Genomic DNA, 12,050 nt, shown 5'->3' with positions numbered 1-12,050 from the left:
GAATTGGCTTGATAATGTATTCGGACAATGGGGAGCATGGTTTGCAAAGGCAGGGGTTATAATGGTAGTAGTAATAATCATAATTGGACTAATCTTTTGTTGTTTACTGCCTGCTTTGAGATCTTTTATTACCAGACTAATGATGTGACAAATGGTAGTGCGAATAGAGAATGAACAAATCCCCGAACAAGAAGTCCAGGAATGGGGTCAAGTTGAATTACCCCCACCGAATAGACTCATGATAACTTTGATTGAGACTGACGCTCCTTGTTTTGCAATGTAGCACTAAAGACTGCAAAAGAGGGGAAGATCTGTTTCAATGCGTTAAAGGAAGATGGAAATTTGATTTGTATACCAGTGATCAGTATTTTCCTTCCTCAGGAACAAGGACTGTTGACACAAACTCTACCGCTCAAGTTCATGGTTCACCGAATTCGACCCAGGAAACTGAGCTATCAACTGAACTGACAAAACAAGAGAAATCACTGAAATTGAAGCTGAAAGACTGTATAAACTAAATAGTAGTAGCGGCGACTAAGCGCGGGAAAATAATTGTGTAAACTGTGATAAATTGTACTCTCCCTCCTTGTGATAGCATGGGAAAAGTAGGGGTAGGATGTATGGGGATAATACTAGTACTTAGTATGGGGGGTGGCAAGAGTAAAAATGAACAGGAAGAAGACAGATCGCATATAAATACTTACCTATATATGTCATATATGTATGCAGAAAGATTGAACATAAGCAAATGTTGGGTCTGCACTCATGTCCCAAGCCATTCCCAAGAAGGCCTACCACTCCAGTCTCTCCCCTTTCAGAATCAGAAACTATAGAATGGATATTGAGACAAAATAAGACAGGGGAAGGAGGAAACATGACAATGTGGGAGTCAGCTGGGTATAGAATGACCAGGTTTGCTACATGGTACCAACCAACCTACGACCATTCCCAGTTCCCACCTGTACCGACGGTCCTAAAATCAAATGGACCAGGATCCTTCTGTTTAAAGAAAAATGTGGATGGAGCAAGAGTTGGAGAAAGTAAATGTCAGCAAACTGTAGAATGGCAACCACCTGTGAAAGATTTAAGTACAGCTGGTATGTTCAAAATAGACTGGACTGAAATATGCAACATCACATCAAGCAACGTGTGGGAAGGAAAAGCTGTACAACCTTGGATGACGTTGGCTGATAACTTTACGGCCTACAATGGAACTTACTTTATATGCGGTACAAAGGCATATCCCTGGCTTCCTGCGAACTGGACAGGCTCCTGTTATCTGGGATATGTAGTGCCCTATATGCACCACATGCCTTCCCTACGAAGCTACCCTTCGCGAGCAAAACGAACAATCAGTAAGACTGACTGGTTCTTTATGATGGCCTTTCCATTACATGGGACAGGAAGAACGGCAAACGAGTTAATTCTGATGGCCACAGCCCTGGAACAACTGGCTAATATCACTGCAGCTGAAGCTCGAAAAACAGGGCAAGCCTTGACAGAAGTATCAGCAGACCTGATGGCAGTCCGCACAGTAGCCCTGCAAAATAGACTGGCTTTGGACTATCTATTGGCCTCGCAGGGAGGAACATGTGCCATAATTTAACAAGAATGCTGTACTTACATACCAGATAAATCTGAGAATATAACTAACCTTGCAAAGCATATCAAGGCACAAGCAGACCAACTCCAAAAGATAGGTCACGAATTCCATGATTATAACCCACCTGGATGGTTAGGATGGGTAGGAAATGGGATGCTTGATTGGATTTTTAAATCATTTATGTTACTGTTGCATATAATAGTAGGGATAGCATGAGCAGGATGCGTACGTCGATGTGTAATTAACAGGGCAATGGACAGCATGTACCATTATCATAAGTTTGAAAATAAGAGGAGATAATATGACCCTAGATACCATACGCATAGAGGGAAATACTTAAATGATCAAGCAAAATCAAGGAGGGAGAGATGTGTTAGTACAAAATGTATGAAATGTATTAATGCAAAAATGTATTTTAATGAACTATCAGGTAAGGGAAATCTGGAGGAGCAGTTCGCAATTAGGCTATTAATAAACAAAAAGGGATATTGATCCTACACTTAAGCTCCTCCACATTTCGTGAAACCAAACATAAAGAACAGTACAGCACAGGAAACAGGCCCTTCGGCCCTCCAAGCCTGTGCCGCTCCTTGGTCCAACTAGACCAATCGTTTGTATCCCTCCATTCCCAGGCTGCTCATGTGACTATCCAGGTAAGTCTTAAACGATGTCAGCGTGCCTGCCTCCACCACACTACTTGGCAGCGCATTCCAGGCCCCCACCACCCTCTGTGTAAAAAACGTCCCTCTGATGTCTGAGTTATACTTCGCCCCTCTCAGCTTGAGCCCGTGACCCCTCGTGATCGTCACCTCCGACCTGGGAAAAAGCTTCCCACTGTTCACCCTATCTATACCCTTCATAATCTTGTATACCTCTATTAGATCTCCCCTCATTCTCCGTCTTTCCAAGGAGAACAACCCCAGTCTACCCAATCTCTCCTCATAGCTAAGACCCTCCATACCAGGCAACATCCTGGTAAACCTTCTCTGCACTCTCTCCAATGCCTCCACGTCCTTCTGGTAGTGCGGCGACCAGAACTGGACGCAGTACTCCAAATGCGGCCTAACCAGCGTTCTATACAGCTGCATCATCAGACTCCAGCTTTTATACTCTATACCCCGTCCTATAAAGGCAAGCATACCATATGCCTTCTTCACCACCTTCTCCACCTGTGTTGCCACCTTCAAGGATTTGTGGACTTGCACACCTAGGTCCCTCTGTGTTTCTATACTCCTGATGACTCTGCCATTTATTGTATAACTCCTCCCTACATTATTTCTTCCAAAATGCATCACTTCACATTTATCCGGATTAAATTCCATCTGCCACCTCTCCGCCCAATTTTCCAGCCTATCTATATCCTGCTGTATTGCCTGACAATGCTCTTCGCTATCCGCAATTCCAGCCATCTTCGTGTCATCCGCAAACTTGCTGATTACACCAGTTACACCTTCTTCCAAATCATTTATATATATCACAAATAGCAGAGGTCCCAGTACAGAGCCCTGCGGAACACCACTGGTCACAGACCTCCAGCCGGAAAAAGACCCTTCGACCACTACCCTCTGTCTCCTATGGCCAAGCCAGTTCTCCACCCATCGAGCCACTTCTCCTTGTATCCCATGAGCCTTAACCTTCTTCACCAACCTGCCATGTGGGACTTTGTCAAATGCCTTACTGAAATCCATGTAGACGACATCCACGGCCCTTCCTGCATCAACCGTTTTTGTCACTTCCTCAAAAAACTCCACCAAATTTGTAAGGCACGACCTCCCTCTTACAAAACTATGCTGTCTGTCGCTAATGAGATTGTTCCGTTCTAAATGCACATACATCCTGTCTCTAAGAATCCTCTCCAACAACTTCCCTACCACGGACGTCAAGCTCACCGGCCTATAATTTCCTGGGTTATCCCTGCTACCCTTCTTAAACAACGGGACCACATTCGCTATCCTCCAATCCTCAGGGACCTCACCCGTGTCCAAAGAAGCGACAAAGATTTCCGTCAGAGGCCCAGCAATTTCACCTCTCGTCTCCCTGAGCAGTCGAGGATAGATGCCATCAGGCCCTGGGGCTTTGTCAGTTTTAATGTTCCCTAAAAAACCTAACACTTCCTCTCTCATAATGGAGATTTTTTCTAACGGGTCAACACCTCCCTCCGAGACACTCCCGGTTAACACGCCCCTCTCCTTCGTGAATACCGATGCAAAGTATTCATTTAGGATCTCCCCTATTCCCTTGGGTTCTAAGCATAATTCCCCTCCTTTGTCCCTGAGAGGTCCGATTTTCTCCCTGACAACTCTTTTGTTCCGAACGTATGAATAGAATGCCTTAGGATTCTCCTTAATCCTGCCTGCCAAGAACATCTCGTGCCCTCTTTTTGCCCTTCTAACTAAGACATATATTGGGAAAATATATCAAGAAATAGTTTAGTGAGACAATGATGTCTCAAAGAGGGGATATGTAAGGAATAATCATTAAGACAACATATATTGGAAGGAATAATTATTAGGACAAGTGGGAGATAATAATTAACATAGAAGAGATAATCACTACTTGAGAAGCTCTCATATATCACATATCTTATTAAGCATACACCTGTACCCTTTTAAGTGCACAATACCTTACCAGGTCAGTACACATGGATACTCACATAAATGAACATAAAGGCTGAAAGAAGTCAAGCAAACACACAGAAACTGAAAGTAATTTCTAAAATAAACGTGAGAAAGTCAGACAACGGGAAAAAAGACTTGGCACAGCAGGATGCCCTACAATAGTTGAACAAACAACAACCTTGGCTGATTAGACAATAAACTTCAGATACGAAGGCAAGATGTAACCACAGTGATATCATAGCACATTCATTAGTGACCAATCAGAAAGAAGGCAGATAACGTAGGTCGAGTAAACCATGGTGGCTAACGAAAAGTGGCCTTGGGGTCTGCAACAAAAAAACCTTGACTGTAAGATAAGAATGATGAAATATGAAGCTAAATGTGCATAAAAAGGACTGTCAGAGCACTGGTTTTTTGGATTCATCTGGAAATCCCGGCTTTATTGAAATGTATTAGCGAATAAAGCCTTGCTGCCTGGAAGATCAAGACTCAGACTCTCCATTCTGATTGATGAACTCTTCTTGCCGTCCACGGGGAACCACGGCAGTATCAGTATGATTTCTGACGCGTTTGACCGTGTAGTCATGGCCGAGTGGTTAAGGCGATGGACTAGAAATCCATTGGGGTTTCCCCGCGCAGGTTCGGATCCTGCTGACTACGCATTTCTCATTTCCGTTTCACGACGACTCGCTGGAAAGGATGGCATCTTCAGTCCTTTTTCCCTGTGGAATGGTTACATATCCCACCAATTTGCGTGAAGTTGATGCCGTTCCGCCTGTCCTCTCCAGATGTTTTCTCAACAAATTTGCACCTGACAACTTCAGTTATTGACCTGCGCGGAGAGGGAGTATTTTGACTGTTTACTCTGTCGAAATCCCGTATCAGCTGGAATATCAGAGTTGGGGCAACTTCGAATTTTCTATGGTCGACGTGGAACTACCCGAACGTCTCCAACACCGCCTCATTACGGACTTATTTTATCATTGTAAACCTCCCAGGCAGTGTCACCTGTCCTCTTCCTAATGTCTTTTCTGAAGAGTGGTGATCAGCCAGCATCAGCCGTAAGGCTCCGTACTGAGGTCAAACTGCAGATGTGACCACCTGAGCATGATCCCAGTGCTTTTATAAACGATTTCGTAGCCAAATGAAGGACATTATGTCAGCACTCCGTTGTGAATTTAATTAGATGAAGCTCAATCTTTCTCCGCCGGTCCACTCTTTGCAATGAAAACTCCTTTCCCGTCTCGTAACCTTCCACATTCGCCCTTTCGGTTTGTGGCACAGAAGTTTGAAAAGATGGGCAATTTGTCAGAACGGTTGGAAGAAATTTTCTCAGTTTAAAAGTTGTCAAGGAGAAAAAAAAAGCTGCACTTTGCCGGTGTGGAAGAACGCGAAGCGGATCAGCCTCTGCCGACGAAAAGATGACAGGTTCTGCCCACACGGGGAATCGCATGTGGCCAGGACGGGGAGAGACCCCGCGACGTTGGCGTTATTCGCACCACGCTCTAACCACCTGAGCTAACCGGCCGACGTCGCAAACGAAGCCGACGATGAGCAACTGCGTTTTTCAATTGAGTTGCATCATTAAGTGCAGAAGTTTAAATTTTTCACTGCTGACTGATCGCGCATCTTCAACCTGATGGAATGGCATTTTCGTTTTAAATGACTTTCATGGGATTTGGCTGGGGCAATCACAACGTGCATTTGATGTTCACACCCGCCCCCCCTCCCCCCCCCCCCCCGCCCCCTCCCCCCCGTTTTTATTTGAAATATTTTTTTCTGCTAAAATAGTAAAATATGTTGCGAAATTCACTCGGAATATTGTCAACATGTTGCCATTTTGCAGACTGGATGCTTTGCCATTTGTGGAATATTTGCTCCGTCTGGAAGTCTGGCAGCCAGGGCTGCAAAATGGGGGCGTGTGTTCAAGCGCAGAATTAACCGGAATCCGTTCAATTTAATTTTGGCATCAATGATTCTGTGAGTTGCAACTTCAGTGAACAGAAATATATTTCCAAAGGCTGTCATTCGACACGACTTAACGGTTCGAGTAATTCATCAGGATTTGAAAGGCTGAAGAAAACACAGCCCAACTGCCCTTGTGATCCAACTCTTTCTTTCAGTCACAGTCACACAGCAGCCCGATGTCACAGGTCCCACTTCACACTGGGGAGAGCGAATTGGTATTTTATCTTTTGCTTACTCTCTCGTGCGACGCTTCATAACGAGGCACACTGTGGGAATTGGAATGACATAAAAATGTGGAGAAAGCATCGTGCTCGTTGCGAGGGATATTATACGTTGCCTCACGGCAGCTCCTCAATGAAGTTTCCATCCATGTTTGCTGAAGGAATATCCTTCCGATCCCGACTTTTTCGCTGTCATCAGCAACACATGAGACACCCTTCTGCCACATCTTAAAGACACTGTTTAGCGGTTAATGTGTTGAGCGTGACGACCAACTAACTGCCAGTTTCGAGGTTTCCAGACGAATAGCTGTTCTTCTGAAAAAACTCAGTATTTCCGTAAATTAGGTGTGAAGCGCATTATCAATTCGTGTGAAGCGATGTGTTGATCGGTTGAATGCAGTGCGTCAAAGTAAGCTGGTATGATTTCTTGCAACAAGGTTGGCTGACGTGAATATTGACAAAACATTGAAGCGAATGAGAGGAATGATCACAGTTGACATCCAGCTGACCGGTCGTCCGTATGTGTTTCGCTGTAGAGCGATCAAGGTTTGCTCAAATGTCACCGACCGATTTGTGGCACAGAAGTGTGAAAAGATGGACAATTGGTCAGGATGGGAGGCAGACTTTTTCCCAGTTGAAAAATTGTCAACGGCATCGTGAGTGTACAGAAGTACGCGAAGCGACTCAGGCTGTTCGAAAAAGCCATTGCCACTGAGCATAACGTAAACCGGGCTCCACAGACAGAGGTAACGGCATTTGGACAGTACGAGGACTGAACCCTCAGTTGCAGCGTTATTAGCAACATGCTCCAGCCGTATAAACTAACCGGCCCCAGCTCATCTTAAATTTTGGATCAATGATTGCGGGAGTTGCATCTTCAGTGAACTGAAAGGTATTCTCGAAGGGCTCAATTCAAATTTGTCCATTGGTGATTCAGAAACGGCAAATGTCACCACCATGTGGGAGAGCCGGGATTGGATTCCGAATCCGCACATACTCGAATATATCTGCATTAGTTTTGCGCATTCAAGAGCTCGTTTTCCTAAGGCGCCTTGAAGGCAGCTTTTTTGGGATGTAAAGTTTGTGTTTCATCCAGTTCTGAGTGTATGGACAGATATAGAATGCTTGCAAATGTTTGTTTCAATCCACTCATGTGCTGTATCCGAATGAAAAGGACGTTAGACGACAGATGAAATTGAGCCGACATGGGGAAAGAAGACAGACGCATGACATGAGCAGAGAAATTAATCGCATTCGTATCCATCACAAGAGGTCAGCATCACTTCAAGGAGGCCGGCGAGAAGAATAATTGAGTGGGTATCAGTATGATTTCTGAAGCGTTTGACCGTGTAGTCATGGCCGAGTGGTTAAGGCGACGGACTCGAAATCCATTGGGGTTTCCCCGCGCAGGTTCGAATCCTGCTGACTACGCATTTCTCATTTCCGTTTCACTGCGACTTGCTGGAAAGGATGGCATCTTCAATCATTTTTCCCTGTGGAATGGTTACAGATCCAACCAATTTGCGTGAAGTTGATGCCGTTCCGCCTGTCCTCTCCAGATGTTTTCTCAACAAATTTGCACCTGACAACTTCAGTTATTGACCAGCGCGGAGAGGGAGTCTTTTGACTGTTTACTCTGTCGAAATCCCGTATCGGCTGGAATATCAGATTTGGGACATCTTCGAATTTTCTATGTTCGACGTGGAACTCCCCGAACGTCTCCAACACCGCCTCATAACGGACTTATTTTATCATTGTAAACCTCCCAGGCAGTGTCACCTGTTCTCTTCCTAATGTCTGTTCTGAAGAGTGGTGACAAGCCAGCATCAGCCGTAAGGCTCCGTACTGAGCTCAAACTGCAGATGTGACCACCTGAGCATGTTCCCAGTGCTTTTATAAACGATTTCGTAGCCAAATGAAGGACATTATGTCAGCACTCCGTTGTGAATTTAATTAAATGAAGCTCAATCTTTCTCCGCCAGTCTCCTCTTTGCAATGAAAACTCCTTCCCCGTCTCGGAACCTTCCACATTCGCCCTTTCGGTTTGTGGCACAGAAGTTTGAAAAGATGGGCAATTTGTCAGAACGGTTGGAAGAAATTTTTCCAGTTTAAAGGTTGTTCAGGAGAGAGAAAGAGCTGCACTTTGCCGGTGTGGAAGAACGCGAAGCGGATTGGCCTGTGCCGACGAAAAGACGACAGGTTCTGCCCACACGGGGAATCGCATGTGGCCAGTCCCGGGATTGAACCCGCGACCTTGGCGTTATTAGCACCACGCTCTAACCACCTGAGCTAACCGGCCGACGTCGCAAACGAAGCCCACGATGAGCAACTGCGTTTTTCTATTGAGTTGCATCATTAAGTGCAGAAGTTTAAATTTTTCACTGCTGACTGATCGCGCATCTTCAACCTGATGGAATGGCATGTTCGTTTTAAATGAATTTCATGGGATTTGGCTGGGGCAATCACAACGTGCATTTGATGTTCAACCCCCCCCCCCCCCCCCCCGGTTTTATTTGAAATATTTTTTTCTGCTAAAATAGTAAAATATGTTGCGAAATTCAGTCGGAACATTGTCAACATGTTGCCATTTTGCCGACTGGATGCATTTGCCTTTTGTGGAATATTTGCTCCATCTGGAAGTCTGGCAGCCAGGGCTGCAAAATGGGGGCGTGTGTTCAAGCGCAGAATTAACCGGAATCCGTTCAATTTAATTTTTGCATCAATGATTCTGTGAGTTGCACCTTCAGTGAACAGAAATATATTTCCAAAGGCTGTCATTCAACACGATTTAACGTTTCGAGTAATTCATCAAGATTTGAAAGGCTGAACAAAACACAGCCCAACTCGCCTTGTGATCCAACTCTTTCCATCAGTAACAGTCACACAGCAGCCCGATGTCACAGGTCCCACTGCACACTGGGGAGAGCGAATTGGTATTTTATCTTTTGCTTACTCTCTCGTGTGACGCTTCATAACGAGGCACACTGTGGGAATTGGAATGACATAAAAATGTGGAGAAAGCATCGTGCTCGTGGCGAGGGATATTATACGTTGCCTCACGGCAGCTCCTCAATGAAGTTTCCATCCATGTTTGCTGAAGGAATATCCTTCCGATCCCGACTTTTTCGCTGTCATCAGCAACACATGAGACACCCTTCTGCCACATCTTAAAGACACTGTTTAGCGGTTAATGTGTTGAGCGTGACGACCAACTAACTGCCAGTTTCGAGATTTCCAGACGAATAGCTGTTCTTCTGAAAAAACTCAGTATTTGCGTCAATTAGGTGTGAAGCGCATTATCAATTCGTGTGAAGCGATGTGTTGATCGGTTGAATGCAGTGCGTCAAAGTAAGCTGGTATGATTTCTTGCAACAAGGTTGGCTGACGTGAATATTGACAAAACATTGAAGCGAATGAGAGGAATGATCACAGTTGACATCCAGCTGACCGGTCGTCCGTATGTGTTTCGCTGTCGAGCGATCAAGGTTTGCTCAAATGTCACCGACCGATTTGTGGCACAGAAGTGTGAAAAGATGGACAATTTGTCAGGATGGGAGGCAGACTTTTTTCCAGTTGAAAAATTGTCAACGGCATCGTGAGTGTACAGAAGTACGCGAAGCGACTCAGGCTGTTCGAAAAAGCCATTGCCACTGAGCATCACGTAAACCGGGCTCCACAGACAGAGGTCACGGCATTTGGACAGTACGAGGACTGAACCCTCAGTTGCAGCGTTATTAGCAACATGCTCCAGCCGTATAAACTAACCGGCCCCAGCTCATCTTAAATTTTGGATCAATGATTGCGGGAGTTGCATCTTCAGTGAACTGAAAGGTATTCTCGAAGGGCTCAATTCAAATTTGTCCATTGGTGATTCAGAAACGGCAAATGTCACCACCATGTGGGAGAGCCGGGATTGGATTCCGAATCCGCACATACTCGAATATATCTGCATTAGTTTTGCGCATTCAAGAGCTCGTTTTCCTAAGGCGCCTTGAAGGCAGCTTTCTTGGGATGTAAAGTTTGTGTTTCATCCAGTTCTGAGTGTATGGACAGATATAGAATGCTTGCAAATGTTTGTTTCAATCCACTCATGTGCTGTATCCGAATGAAAAGGACGTTAGACGACAGATGAAATTGAGCCGACATGGGGAAAGAAGACAGACGCATGACATGAGCAGAGAAATTAATCGCATTCGTATCCATCACAAGAGGTCAGCATCACTTCAAGGAGGCCGGCGAGAAGAATAATTGAGTGGGTATCAGTATGATTTCTGAAGCGTTTGACCGTGTAGTCATGGCCGAGTGGTTAAGGCGACGGACTAGAAATCCATTGGGGTTTCCCCGCGCAGGTTCGAAATCCTGCTGACTACGCATTTCTCATTTCCGTTTCACTGCGACTTGCTGGAAAGGATGGCATCTTCAATCATTTTTCCCTGTGGAATGGTTACAGATCCCACCAATTTGCGTGAAGTTGATGCCGTTCCGCCTGTCCTCTCCAGATGTTTTCTCAACAAATTTGCACCTGACAACTTCAGTTATTGACCAGCGCGGAGAGCGAGTATTTTGACTGTTTACTCTGTCGAAATCCCGTATCGGCTGGAATATCAGATTTGGGACATCTTCGAATTTTCTATGTTCGACGTGGAACTACCCGAACGTCTCCAACACCGCCTCATAACGGACTTATTTTATCATTGTAAACCTCCCAGGCAGTGTCACCTGTTCTCTTCCTAATGTCTGTTCTGAAGAGTGGTGACAAGCCAGCATCAGCCGTAAGGCTCCGTACTGAGCTCAAACTGCAGATGTGACCACCTGAGCATGTTCCCAGTGCTTTTATAAACGATTTCGTAGCCAAATGAAGGACATTATGTCAGCACTCCGTTGTGAATTTAATTAAATGAAGCTCAATCTTTCTCGGAACCTTCCACATTCGCCCTTTCGGTTTGTGGCACAGAAGTTTGAAAAGATGGGCAATTTGTCAGAACGGTTGGAAGAAATTTTTCCAGTTTAAAGGTTGCTCAGGAGAGAGAAAGCTGCACTTTGCCGGTGTGGAAAAACGCGAAGCGGATTGGCCTGTGCCGACGAAAAGACGACAGGTTCTGCCCACACGGGGAATCGCATGTGGCCAGCACCGGGATTGAACCCGCGACCTTGGCGTTATTAGCACCACGCTCTAACCACCTGAGCTAACCGGCCGACGTCGCAAACGAAGCCCACGATGAGCAACTGCGTTTTTCTATTGAGTTGCATCATTAAGTGCAGAAGTTTAAATTTTTCACTGCTGACTGATCGCGCATCTTCAACCTGATGGAATGGCATGTTCGTTTTAAATGACATTCATGGGATTTGGCTGGGGCAATCACAACGTGCATTTGATGTTCAACCCCCCCCCCCCCCCCCCCGGTTTTATTTGAAATATTTTTTTCTGCTAAAATAGTAAAATATGTTGCGAAATTCAGTCGGAATATTGTCAACATGTTGCCATTTTGCCGACTGGATGCATTTGCCTTTTGTGAAATATTTGCTCCATCTGGAAGTCTGGCAGCCAGGGCTGCAAAATGGGGGCGTGTGTTCAAGCGCAGAATGAACCGGAATCCGTTCAATTTAATTTTTGCATCAATGATTCTGTGAGTTGCACCT

General features: G+C 45.2%; 5 non-coding genes across 5 annotated transcripts; 3 read left to right on the top strand and 2 right to left on the bottom strand.

Moving 5' to 3' along the window:
- Positions 1-4,799: 4,799 nt before the first annotated feature.
- trnas-aga (transfer RNA serine (anticodon AGA)) lies at positions 4,800-4,881 on the top strand. Its single transcript has one exon. It is a non-coding gene; the product is annotated as a tRNA-Ser (tRNA).
- A 2,878-nt stretch (positions 4,882-7,759) lies between these two features.
- trnas-cga (transfer RNA serine (anticodon CGA)) lies at positions 7,760-7,841 on the top strand. The gene has a single exon. It is a non-coding gene; the product is annotated as a tRNA-Ser (tRNA).
- Positions 7,842-8,635: 794 nt separating this feature from the next.
- On the bottom strand, positions 8,636-8,709 carry trnai-aau (transfer RNA isoleucine (anticodon AAU)). Its single transcript has one exon. It is a non-coding gene; the product is annotated as a tRNA-Ile (tRNA).
- A 1,989-nt stretch (positions 8,710-10,698) lies between these two features.
- On the top strand, positions 10,699-10,781 carry trnas-aga (transfer RNA serine (anticodon AGA)). Its single transcript has one exon. It is a non-coding gene; the product is annotated as a tRNA-Ser (tRNA).
- Positions 10,782-11,532: 751 nt separating this feature from the next.
- On the bottom strand, positions 11,533-11,606 carry trnai-aau (transfer RNA isoleucine (anticodon AAU)). Its single transcript has one exon. It is a non-coding gene; the product is annotated as a tRNA-Ile (tRNA).
- Positions 11,607-12,050: the final 444 nt, after the last annotated feature.

Source organism: Mustelus asterias, chromosome 30 (assembly GCF_964213995.1).
Source record: "Mustelus asterias chromosome 30, sMusAst1.hap1.1, whole genome shotgun sequence".
NCBI lineage: Eukaryota > Metazoa > Chordata > Chondrichthyes > Carcharhiniformes > Triakidae > Mustelus > Mustelus asterias.
This window is presented reverse-complemented; position numbering and strand designations above follow the sequence as displayed.